Source organism: Rutidosis leptorrhynchoides, chromosome 3 (genome assembly GCF_046630445.1).
Source record: "Rutidosis leptorrhynchoides isolate AG116_Rl617_1_P2 chromosome 3, CSIRO_AGI_Rlap_v1, whole genome shotgun sequence".
Lineage (NCBI taxonomy): Eukaryota > Viridiplantae > Streptophyta > Magnoliopsida > Asterales > Asteraceae > Rutidosis > Rutidosis leptorrhynchoides.
The window spans coordinates 517,273,339-517,287,677 of NC_092335.1; the positions used below are offsets into that span (position 1 = coordinate 517,273,339).

The following is a 14,339-nucleotide window of genomic DNA, read 5'->3' on the forward strand; positions in this document are numbered from 1 at the left end:
GCCCGCGGTGTTCCTACGACGGCGTAAATTCGGTTTTACGGTATTTTTCGTGTTTCGAGGTTTTAAATCATTAAGTTAGCATATCATATAGATATAGAACATGTGTTTAATTAATTTTAAAAGTCAAGTTAGAAGGATTAACTTTTGTTTGCGAACAAGTTTAGAATTAACTAAACTATGTTCAAGTGATTACGAGTTTAAACCTTCGAATAAGATAGTTTTATATATATGAATCGAATGATGTTATGAACATCATTACTACCTCAAGTTTAGCAGGTAAACCTACTGGAAGTGACAAGAAATGATCTAGCTTCAAAGGATCTTGGATGGCTTGAAAGTTCTTGAAGTAGGATCATGACACAAAAACAAGTTCAAGTAAGATTTTTACTCGAATTAAGATAGTTTATAGTTATAGAAATTGAATCAAAGTTTGAATATGAATATTACCTTGAATAAGAAAGATAACCTACTGTATATAACAAAGGTTTGTTGATCTTAGATGATTACTTGGAATGGATTAGAAAGCTTGGAAGTAAATTAGTAAACTTGAAGGGATTTTTGAAGTGTTCTTGAAGTGTTCTTCCTATGATGATTATAGCTTGATTCTTGAAGTGATTTTTGATGAAAATGATGATTAACTACTGGAAAAATACGTTCATAATAGTGTGTGTGTGTGTGTTGAGAGAGAATTAGAAAGAGAATTGGAAGTGAAATGGAGTGAATGATGAGTGGTAATTGGTGAGTGGTGAGTGGGGTTAAAAGGAGTTCTAGTTAGTTGACTAGCTCATGGTAGAAGTTAAAATTAATTAGTCATACATGACATAATCAAGAGTGGAATCCCATGCTAGTTCCTATTGGTATATACCCATAGTAAGTACGTTTTAAAGCTGTGTATAATACGGGTAAGAATACGACTAGAATTCTTGATGCAAGAAAAGAATGGGAAAGTAACTGTAACCATTTTCGTTAAGTATGAGTGTTTTGATATATGTCTTGAAGTCTTCCAAAAGTATTTTAATACATCTAAATACACTACATGTATATACATTTTAACTGAGTCGTTAAGTCATCGTTAGTCGTTACATGTAAGTGTTGTTTTGAAACCTTTAAGTTAACGATCTCAATTAATGTTGTTAACCCATTGTTTATTATATCTAATGAGATGTTAAATTATTATATTATCATGATATTATGATATATTAATATATCTTAATATGATATATATACATTTAAATGTCGTTACAACGATAATCGTTACATATATGTCTCGTTTCGAAATCCTTAAGTTAGTAGTCTTGTTTATATGTATATAACTCATTGTTAATATACTTATGGAGATACTTACTTATCATAATCTCATGTTAACCATATGTATATCCATATATATATCGTCATGTCATTTTTACAAGTTTTAACGTTCGTGAATCGCCGGTCAACTTGGGTGGTCAATTGTCTATATGAAACATATTTCAATTAATCAAGTCTTAACAAGTTTGATTGCTTAACATGTTGGAAACATTTAATCATGTAAATATCAATCTCAATTAATATATATAAACATGGAAAAGTTCGGGTCACTACACAAGTAATGATAACTTCTCTATATTTCTCTATCCATGATTAAAGATTCTAATATCATCTGCTAACTACTGATAGAACTTGAATAATCAAATATTGTTAGTATACTGTGCAGATAAAAGTTATCTTAATTTCACATATGAAGCCACCAAATTTTCTCCTGCACTAAAGTATGATTACATCATTGTTGGAGGTGGAACTGCTGGCTGTTCCTTAGCAACTACATAATCTGAAAAATACTCCGTACTACTACTTGAACGAGGAGGTGTTCCCAAATCGGATCCTATAATGATATACGATAACGAAACTGTTAAGAATTGAAAGTATAAGATTGAGTGCTTAATCAGTTTTTTCTTAACTGAACTTGTTTTTTATAATGGCCATTGAGGCCTTTTATACAAAAAATACCTAACAGCTATTTCTATTTGAGGTTTGGATCCAACACTACTTTGGAACCCCTTAAATATTTATGGAAAAGATGATGTTTGTGTTAGCCGTTTGTTATTGTTTGTATGCTGCAGTAGCTGAGTTTCCTGTCACCAAAGTCATCTTGTGAACCATCTAATTGTGGAAATGATGAAGGCTATTTTCCTTCTGATCCAAATGGTCAACCATCCATTTGAGGTAATGTGATTAGTCACTTTCTAACACTCCCCCTCAAGTTGAATAGTGGGGTTTCCGATATTCAACTTGACTAGAACATCATTAAGAATCTTCCGTTAACCGATTTTGTGAGAATGTCGACTAGCTGATCTTTTGATCTGATGTGAGGAAGAGAAATTATTTATGCATCTAGTTTTTCTCTAATAAAGTGTCTATCTATTTCAACATGTTTAGTTCGTTCATGTTGGACTGGATTTTTGGAAATGGCAATAGCTGCTTCGTTGTCACATAGAATTTGACTTGTCTCTTCTTGTTTGAAACCAATCTCTGTTAATAGTTTTCGGATCCATAATGCTTCAGCTACTCCCTTTGCTATTCCTCTAAACTCGGATTGTGCACTCGAAAGAGATACTACTTTTTGCTTTTTACTTCTCCATGCAACTAAGTTTCCTCCAACAAGCGTGAAGAATCCTGGTGTAGATCTTCTATCCCCCTTTTCTCTAGCCCAACTTGCATCTGTATATATTTGGGTCTTAAGGTGTTCGTTTTTCTTGAAAACTACCCCATGTCCCGCTGTTTTCTTGAGATATCTGATGATCCTCATTGCAGCTTCCATGTGGTGAGCCCGTGGTTGGTGCATAAATTGGCTCACTACTCCTACTGCATATGTTATATTTGGCCGAGTGTGGGCAAGGTAGATGAGTTTTCCTATGATTCTTTGATACTGCCCTTTATCGGCTAGATCGGCTTCATCTTCCATTAATGTGATGACCCGAAAATTTCTGACCAAATTTAAACTTAATCTTTAACGTTTCTGACACGATAAGCAAAGTCTGTAAAACTGAGTCTCAAAACTTTTGAACTATTCAATTACCTTTCGATGGTTCTCAACGATTCGCGAACAATTATATGTAAATAGATACATATACTATAACTTGAAAACGTAACAAAGTGTTGAGTATATGATACTGTGCATTAAACTTATTGGTTTGATTATCTGATTGATATATTTAACTACGGAGTTAAAATATAATGCCAAACGATTGAATTAAAAGATATTTATTAAGTCCTTTAATGATTATGATATTGTTACGGGTCTCTGTTGTGAGGACCACACTGATTTGAGAAATTATTCCTTTTTAACGGTATTCGAAATAAATGATAAAGTGTTTGTTTAAATAACGTAATTTGGACACATACAATAATTAGAATATTAATTGTTAAGAATTAATTATATGAATAACTTGCGATATGTATTTTAAAACGTGTTTATAAATATTGAGAATAGATATTAACTTGGTTATGAAACGTTTGATAAATATTATTATATTAATAAATAACGAGATAATGATTTATATAAGTAAATGACCAAAACACTCGAAAGATTAAGATATACTTTGAGTGGTATAGTTTATGGATAATTTAAGGCTATATTTTGACAAAGGTACGAGTCACAAAACGTAAATTGCGAGTTTTCTAAGCGTACGAAAATGCGTTCGAGAAACCGGAACCGGGACATAAGTCGAGTGACAACGTACGAGTCATCGAAACAAAAATTACAAGTCAACTATGCACATGAATTTAATATAATATATAATTAATTATTTAAATTATATATATATTATATTTAATTATGTCGACAAACAAGAAAATAAAAAATATGTGAGCTGGATCTGACGGCCATGCGATCGCATGGGAAATAGGCATAAAACCCATGCAAGTGCATGAGCTCATGCAAGTGCATGAGAATTGCATTAAAATCCCATGCACTCGCATGAGGTACTTTTTCAGGCCAAGTCCTATAAATTGAACGATTTCGGATTCTGTAATGCACTCCATTCACTTCTCTCTCGATATTTATATATATATATATATATATATATATATATTATTAAGATCAATATTATTATTAATCTTATTATTTTTAGTATTATTAATTAGTATTATACATAAAATACTACGACGAGGTTATGAGCGTGTCACTTTCAAAATGGGTTTTTCAAGCGGGATAGAGCTAAGGAAAATATGGGTTATAGCTATGGAGGTTATGGGTAATGTACGTGGGTATTATTGGCAAATCAAACCTAGTGTTTATCATCTCCGTTACGTCTACGTACTTTCCTACAATATTGAATCTCAATATTGATACGTAAGCACTCATATTTTATCTTTTATATATTAATAGCGTATCCATGTCTAGTGCTCGAGTATATATGTTTATGCATGCTTGTATGCTAAATTTCGTCGTTAAACAGTTTATGATGAATCACGTATTAAATACATATATTACTGGTAAAAGGTACATGATATACATGTTTTTGGAAAGCTGGCGAAAAATCAATGACTTTTCATTTAGATATCGAAGAGTTTCGATGAACGGATTAAAAGATATGATCAACTGAATTATGATTGACGTTAATTGAAATTACTTTTGAATCTGCAATTAAGATTTAAACAACTTGTTTACGAGATTGATAAATTGGATTTTTTGAATATTACCAACCGAGTAAATGAATCCTTATATAAGGTACGTCTCGTTTTGCTAAACTATTGTCAAAAATTGACTTTTTGAAACGACTTTGGATAACTTTTGTATGTCGATCTCGAGCATTAGGATTGTGATACACTATGACCAGACCTAGCTTGATATACATTTATTGACCAACATATGTTCTCTAGGTTGAGATCTACGATTATTTGATATTCCAAGTTTTGGTCACATTACGATGAACAACTTTATATGCTGCTAAGGAGAGTTTCATATGATCCCTTTTTAATTGCTTTTGCAATATACATTTTTGGGCTGAGAATACATGCACTTTATTTAAACGCAATGGATACAAGTACATACTTAATTCTACACTGAGTTTAAACCGAAAATCCCTTAGCTTTGGTAACTAGGAACTGCCAGTACATAGGATGTGGACTGGTGGGCGTGAATAACAGTATATGGATCCATAGGGCTTGACATCCCCGTCCGAGCTAGAGCACTAGCCTTTTAACGGACGTGTGTTATTTGAGTTTAGGACACGTTGGTTTGCGTGTATTAAAACGAATGGGGTATTTATCATTATAACGTTTAAGCTTAGTTACCAGGGTGCTCTGTTACGTAGAATCTATTGATAAACTTTTGATATACGTTTCTGGATGAAACAACTGAAATCTTGTGATCCACTTTTATATACAGATTATGCGAAACACTAAAACTATGAACTCACCAACCTTTGTGTTGACACTTGTTAGCATGTTTATTCTCAGGTTCCCTATAAGTCTTCCGCTGTTTGCTTATATGTTAGACAAGCTATGTGCATGGAGTCTTACATGACATACTTTTCAAGGAAACGTTGCATTCACCAAATCATCACCATGTATCTTATTTTGACTGCATTTTCAATGAAAGTATCATTGTAAACTATTATATTACGATGATTGTCTATATGTAGAAATTATCAGATGTCGAAAACCTTTGATTTAAATATTCATTTATGGTATGCCTTTTCAAAAGAATGCAATGTTTACAAAACGTATCATATAGAGGTCAAATACCTCGCAATGAAATCGATGAATGACGTATTATCCATATGGATTTGGAGCGATCATCACAGTTGGTATCAGAGCATTGGTCCTAGTGAACCAGGTCTTTGCATTAGTATGTCTAACTAATAGTTGTTAGGATACATTCATAAGTATGGACTTCGACTGTGTCTGCATGTCAAAAGTTTTGTTTATCATTTCTTGTCGGAAATTACCTGCTTATCATTCCAAGTCTAGACACGTCTTACTGCATTGATTGCATGAATAGTGTATAGACAAAATTCGTATCATAGCATATCTGCTAATTCATATCTTAGCGTATATGTTACTGTAAATTTTGCCTGACAGCTTTCGAAAGTTCCTCCGTAATTTACGGATCCCTTGTATTATATATAGGTATTCTATGTAATTAGAATATCATCCGATATCCAAAAAACATTTCATATCAAAAATCCTTTATCCAAATCGTGTAAGATGAATTCCGCATCTAGTTCGAATTCCTCAGATTCCGACAGCTATTCCGATATGGATTTCCACTCGAGCTCCGAAAACAGCTTAACCGGAATGGATCAACCAATTAGCCATCATCTATTCTGGATGAATTAGGGATGTGTTCGTAATCTACTTAATCAGTGGAGACAGGAAAAAGGCGATCCTTTCCATCCACCACATTCACCTCTTGGCGAAGAACCTGAAGCACTTAACGGCGAACCCGTTCGTAACACCATTTTCACCCTCATTTCCAGAACAGCTAGCAACGACTACGTAATATCCAATATTGTAAATCTTATTCATCCGCTTATCCGAACCGCCAATCATCCGGGGTTAGTAGAAGAAGTCAACGAGCTTCGTGCTCGGGTAGTGGCTTTGGAGAATATGGTGCAAGGGTTACGAACACCAGCAGCAGCACCAGCAGCATAACCGGTACCGCCATCATCAACACCAACAGTATCATTACCACCACCAACAATCACATCCGCATCACACGCCTCAACATCGCAATCTGTACCTCGGATATCAACATCATACTCACCATAGGTACCAAGGAGTACCAACAACAATAAATGATGAAGTATTGATTCATAACTTCATCGGAGAAATATTCTACGGTGATTAGGTAATCTCTAAAATCTTAGAGATTATTTATCCCAGTTCTAACTGTAAATCAGATGAACAGAGATGATAGAAGGAAGAATAGAAACCCTGACAAGAATGGTGCGTAAGGTACAAGCTAGACTTGTTTTACCAGTAGCATCTGCTACATCACAAGCTCCGTCAGTTCAAGAAAGCACCGTGGACATCATTATGAGTCAACAACGAGTATATTGTATCAATGAGTTATGAAGTAATAACTCAATTCCTCTAAAGAATTTATATGTATATCTTATATATATAAAATTTAAAACCATCATAAATCTTTTCGTACTAAGCTATTATGTATGAATTGAAAAAGGGTAAATACTACTCGGTTAAATTCATATTATTAATGTGCTATGATGTACATCCTTCGATAACAACTTAACCTTGTTAACTACAATCTCCGTTTCAACGCAATGAATTCCATTTCCTAATAAACCAAGTGTATTATTCAATTACATAATTGATTCTACATTTTCATTTTCGATGTACTCGAAACTTTCCAGAAAACATCATATGTGCCTTATAAGGTTCACAAAAATTCCCCTAGCATCAACATCCTTCACCAAGGAATAAGAATAAATAATGAAGTATTGATTTCATTAGTGAGATACTCCGCGAAGATTATGTAATCTCTAATGTTTTAGAGATCATTTATTTATAAGTCAAGCCGAAAATCAAATGAGCTTAATATGATATTAACTCATTAAATCTGTATTACATCTGAAGAAAATATACATACATATATTTTCATAAAGACGGTAATAAAAATTCTTTTATACAAAATATTAATTGTGAAATCTTTAACGGTTAGGTAATACTCGAGAAATATATAAGTTCACAATTAATATGTTACACTGTACATTCTTCAACTTTGATTCAAAAAAAAAAAATTTATTAACAATGCTCACAACGATATACAATCGTTTTCATACAAATTCAATTACATATTCTGATATTGACGGATCAGAATCCAAGTCATAACTCTGAACCTGTGAAATCATTCTTAGATCTCTACATCTTTCAAAGCTATACTTTGACTTCAAAACTGTGAAAGATCCTTTAGTATTGTTTTTACCAAAAATAACCTTGCAGTTCCTTTTCAAAGTATCCAGTATTATCAACCATTCAACCAGTCAACGACAACCTTTCAGACTTGAAACTTTGGTATATACGTTTTTGTTACCGGGGAACCTTTTATGTTCCACCACATTAGCAGTAAATTTACCAACAACTTCATTTATCCTTGACCTTCTGAAAAACCCATATACTCATTGAAACCCTATCATGTACTCATCCATATCTTGTAACAATAATTGCCATACCAACTACAGGGAATTAGCAATCAGTATTTCGAATTTCGCAGCAATTCTACCCCAACAGATATATATATACATATAATGTCTATCTTCTAGACTTACATACTTCGAATGTGAAGTTTCTGAAAAACATCCCAAACTATGAACTAGCCCTCCGAATTTTGGAAAAATGCTGATGAAGCAGCAAAAACTGTAAACGACCTTAATAGTCAAAAGTTTGATGATAAAGAATAGTATGGTGGTAAAGCTGAGAAAAAGAGAAGGTTTGGAACTGGAAAATGGATTGAGCAGACTATGAAGGAGGCTGTGGACAAATCACAAAGACGAAATCTACCTTCAAAGAATACAAATGATTCAGTGTCTGCTGAAATCCTTAGCAAATACCTTGCTCCTTACTCTAAAATCTTTGCGGACAATATTTTTCATCATCATCTTATCTTAAATATTCTAAGATATCATCGTATCTTCCATTATAAATATCCTCCATATTTCTGAAGATATTTTTATAATTATTCTTATCTGAAATCATTCATCTCTTCATGCTATCTGTGTTACATTATAAAAGAAACTATTTTAGTTTCTAAAATCTGAAAAATTCGAAAAATGGATGTTTGAAGTAGTGTTGGGAACTGAAGTATGAATTAGTATAATATAATGACACTTGATCAACGTGATTATATTACAGTAAGTCATGCTGAGTTTCTAATGGAACGTGATAAAGGTTCACAGATCCCACCCTCATCATGAACCATGTTACATAACTCTTTCATTCTATAAAATCTCTAAATATATCAAGAAAATATATTTCTTGATAATTCGGTCTTTTCCAGATATTCTGGTAATTTAACAAATCAAATCGTGCTACTACCTTTCCTTTCTACTTTGTATGTTATGATCATTCGAAACTCCATACCTACGAATTCTGGACCATTATTCGCTTGACTTGAAGTCGGGAAGGGAAAACGAAAACATGAAGCCCCTAAATATAATGGAGAATATTGAAATGTCTCGTTCTTATTGATTAAAAACGTTCCATATTAATTGATTTCGTTGCGAGGTTTTAACCTCTATATGAGACGTTTTTCAAAGACTGCATTCATTTTAAAACAAACCATAACCTTTATTTCATCAATAAAGGTTTAAAAAGCTTTACGTAGATTATCAAATAATGATAATCTAAAATATCCTGTTTACACACGACCATTACATAATGGTTTACAATACAAATATGTTACAACAAAATAAGTTTCTTGAATGCAGTTTTTACACAATATCATACAAGCATGGACTCCAAATCTCGTCCTTATTTAAGTATACGACAGCGGAAGCTCTTAATAATCACCTGAGAATAAACATGCTTAAAACGTCAACAAAAATGTTGGTGAGTTATAGGTTTAACCTATATATATATATATCAAATCATAATAATAGACCACAAGATTTCATATTTCAATACACATCCCATACATAGAGATAAAAATCATTCATATGGTGAACACCTGGTAACCGACATTAACAAGATGCATATATAAGAATATCCCCATCATTCCGGGACACCCTTCGGATATGATATAAATTTCGAAGTACTAAAGCATCCGGTACTTTGGATGGGGTTTGTTAGGCCCAATAGATCTATCTTTAGGATTCGCGTCAATTAGGGTGTCTGTTCCCTAATTCTTAGATTACCAGACTTAATAAAAAGGGGCATATTCGATTTCGATAATTCAACCATAGAATGTAGTTTCACGTACTTGTGTCTATTTTGTAAATCATTTATAAAACCTGCATGTATTCTCATCCCAAAAATATTAGATTTTAAAAGTGGGACTATAACTCACTTTCACAGATTTTTACTTCGTCGGGAAGTAAGACTTGGCCACTGGTTGATTCACGAACCTATAACAATATATACATATATATCAAAGTATGTTCAAAATATATTTACAACACTTTTAATATATTTTGATGTTTTAAGTTTATTAAGTCAGCTGTCCTCGTTAGTAACCTACAACTAGTTGTCCACAGTTAGATGTACAGAAATAAATCGATAAATATTATCTTGAATCAATCCACGACCCAGTGTAAACGTATCTCAGTATTGATCACAACTCAAACTATATATATTTTGGAATCAACCTCAATCCTGTATAGCTAACTCCAACATTCACATATAGAGTGTCTATGGTTGTTCCGAAATATATATAGATGTGTCAACATGATAGGTCGAAACATTGTATACGTGTCTATGGTATCTCAAGATTACATAATATACAATACAAGTTGATTAAGTTATGGTTGGAATAGATTTGTTACCAATTTTCACGTAGCTAAAATGAGAAAAATTATCCAATCTTGTTTTACCCATAACTTCTTCATTTTAAATTCGTTTTGAGTGAATAAAATTGCTATGGTTTCATATTGAACTATATTTTATGAATCTAAACAGAAAAAGTATAGGTTTATAGTCGGAAAAATAAGTTACAAGTCGTTTTTGTAAAGGTAGTCATTTCAGTCGAAAGAACGACGTCTAGATGACCATTTTAGAAAACATACTTCCACTTTGAGTTTAACCATAATTTTTGGATATAGTTTCATGTTCATAATAAAAATCATTTTCTCAGAATAACAACTTTTAAATCAAAGTTTATCATAGTTTTTAATTAACTAACCCAAAACAGCCCGCGATGTTACTACGACAGCGTAAATCCGGTTTTACGGTGTTTTTCGTGTTTCCAGGTTTTAAATCATTAAGTTAGCATATCATATAGATATAGAACATGTGTTTAGTTGATTTTAAAAGTCAAGTTAGAAGGATTAACTTTTGTTTGCGAACAAGTTTAGAATTAACTAAACTATGTTCTAGTGATTACAAGTTTAAACCTTCGAATAAGATAGCTTTATATGTATGAATCGAATGATGTTATGAACATCATTACTACCTTAAGTTCCTTGGATAAACCTACTGTAAAAGAGAAAAATGGATCTAGCTTCAACGGATCCTTGGATGGCTCGAAGTTCTTGAAGCAGAATCATGACACGAAAACAAGTTCAAGTAAGATCATCACTTGAAATAAGATTGTTATAGTTATAGAAATTGAACCAAAGTTTGAATATGATTATTACCTTGTATTAGAATGATAACCTACTGTAAGAAACAAAGATTTCTTGAGGTTGGATGATCACCTTACAAGATTGGAAGTGAGCTAGCAAACTTGAAAGTATTCTTGATTTTATGTAACTAGAACTTGTAGAATATATGAAGAACACTTAGAACTTGAAGATAGAACTTGAGAGAGATCAATTAGATGAAGAAAATTGAAGAATGAAAGTGTTTGAAGGTGTTTTTGGTCGTTGGTGTATGGATTAGATATAAAGGATATGTAATTTTGTTTTCATGTAAATAAGTCATGAATGATTACTCATATTTTTGTAATTTTATGAGATATTTCATGCTAGTTGCCAAATGATGGTTCCCACATGTGTTAGGTGACTCACATGGGCTGCTAAGAGCTGATCATTGGAGTGTATATACCAATAGTACATACATCTAAAAGCTGTGTATTGTACGAGTACGAATACGGGTGCATACGAGTAGAATTATTGATGAAACTGAACGAGGATGTAATTGTAAGCATTTTTGTTATGTAGAAGTATTTTGATAAGTGTATTGAAGTCTTTCAAAAGTGTATAAATACATATTAAAACACTACATGTATATACATTTTAACTGAGTCGTTAAGTCATCGTTAGTCGTTACATGTAAGTGTTGTTTTGAAACCTTTAGGTTAACGATCTTGTTAAATGTTGTTAACCCAATGTTTATAATATCAAATGAGATTTTAAATTATTATATTATCATGATATTATCATGTATGAATATCTCTTAATATGATATATACATACATTAAATGTCTTTACAACGATAATCGTTACATATATGTCTCGTTTAAAAATCATTAAGTTAGTAGTCTTATTTTTACATATGTAGTTCATTGTTAATATACTTAATGATATGTTTACTTATCATAGTATCATGTTAACTATATATATATATCCATATATATGTCATCATATAGTTTTTACAAGTTTTAACGTTCGTGAATCACCGGTCAACTTGGGTGGTCAATTGTCTATATGAAACATATTTCAATTAATCAAGTCTTAACAAGTTTAATTGTTTAACATGTTGGAAACATTTAATCATGTAAATATCAATCTCAATTAATATATATAAACATGGAAAAGTTCGGGTCACTACAGTACCTACCCGTTAAATAAATTTCGTCCCGAAATTTTAAGCTGTTGAAGGTGTTGACGAATCTTCTGGAAATAGATGCGGGTATTTCTTCTTCATCTGTTCTTCACGCTCCCAGGTGAACTCGGGTCCTCTACGAGCATTCCATCGAACCTTAACAATTTGTATCTTGTTTTGCTTAAGTCTTTTAACCTCACGATCCATTATTTCGACGGGTTCTTCGATGAATTGAAGTTTTTCGTTGATTTGGATTTCATCTAACGGAATAGTGAGATCTTCTTTAGCAAAACATTTCTTCAAATTCGAGACGCGGAAAGTGTTATGTACAGCCGCGAGTTGTTGAGGTAACTCAAGTCGGTAAGCTACTGGTCCGACACGATCAATAATCTTGAATGGTCCAATATACCTTGGATTTAATTTCCCTCGTTTACCAAATCGAAAAACGCCTTTCCAAGGTGCAACTTTAAGCATGACCATCTCTCCAATTTCAAATTCTATATCTTTTCTTTTAATGTCAGCGTAGCTCTTTTGTCGACTTTGGGCAGTTTTCAACCGTTGTTGAATTTGGATGATCTTCTCGGTAGTTTCTTGTATAATCTCCGGACCCGTAATCTGTCTATCCCCCACTTCACTCCAACAAATCAGAGACCTGCACTTTCTACCATAAAGTGCTTCAAACGGCGCCATCTCAATGCTTGAATGGTAGCTGTTGTTGTAGGAAAATTCTGCTAACGGTAGATGTCGATCCCAACTGTTTCCTTAATCAATAACACATGCTCGTAGCATGTCTTCAAGCGTTTGTATCGTCCTTTCACTCTGCCCATCAGTTTGTAGATGATAGGCAGTACTCATGTCTAGATGAGTTCCTAATGCTTGCTGTAATGTCTGCCAGAATCTTGAAATAAATCTGCCATCCCTATCAGAGATAATAGAGATTGGTATTCCATGTCTGGACATGACTTTCTTCAAATACAGTCGTGCTAACTTCTCCATCTTGTCATCTTCTCTTATTGGCAGGAAGTGTGCTGATTTGGTGAGACGATCAACTATTACCCAAATAGTATCAAAACCACTTGCAGTCCTTGGCAATTTAGTGATGAAATCCATGGTAATGTTTTCCCATTTCCATTCCGGGATTTCGGGTTGTTGAAGAAGACCTGATGGTTTCTGATGCTCCGCTTTGACCTTAGAACACGTCAAACATTCCCCTACGTATTTAGCAACATCGGCTTTTATACCCGGCCACCAAAAATGTTTCTTAAGATCCTTGTACATCTTCCCCGTTCCAGGATGGATTGAGTATCTGGTTTTATGAGCTTCTCTAAGTACCATTTCTCTCATATCTCCAAATTTTGGTACCCAAATTCTTTCAGCCCTATACCGGGTTCCGTCTTCCCGAATATTAAGATGCTTCTCCGATCCTTTGGGTATTTCATCCTTTAAATTTCCCTCTTTTAAAACTCCTTGTTGCGCCTCCTTTATTTGAGTAGTAAGGTTAGTGTGAATCATTATATTCATAGATTTTACTCGAATGGGTTCTCTGTCCTTTCTGCTCAAGGCGTCGGCTACCACATTTGCCTTCCCCGGGTGGTAATGAATCTCAAAGTCGTAATCATTCAACAATTCAATCCACCTACGCTGCCTCATATTCAATTGTTTCTGATTAAATATGTGTTGAAGACTTTTGTGGTCGGTATATATAATACTTTTAACCCCATATAATAGTGCCTCCAAGTCTTTAATGCAAAAACAACCGCGCCTAATTCCAAATCATGCGTCGTATAATTTTGTTCGTGAATCTTCAATTGTCTAGACGCATAAGCAATCACCTTCGTTCATTGCTTTAATACACAACCGAGACCTTGCTTTGATGCATCACAATAAATCACAAAATCATCATTCCCTTCAGGCAA

General features: G+C 33.2%; 1 pseudogene; it reads left to right on the top strand.

The window, feature by feature from the left end:
• The window catches only part of LOC139901872 (sinalpyl alcohol oxidase Nec3-like), a 134,895-nt pseudogene that overhangs the window by 43,122 nt on the left and 77,434 nt on the right, over window positions 1-14,339 (top strand).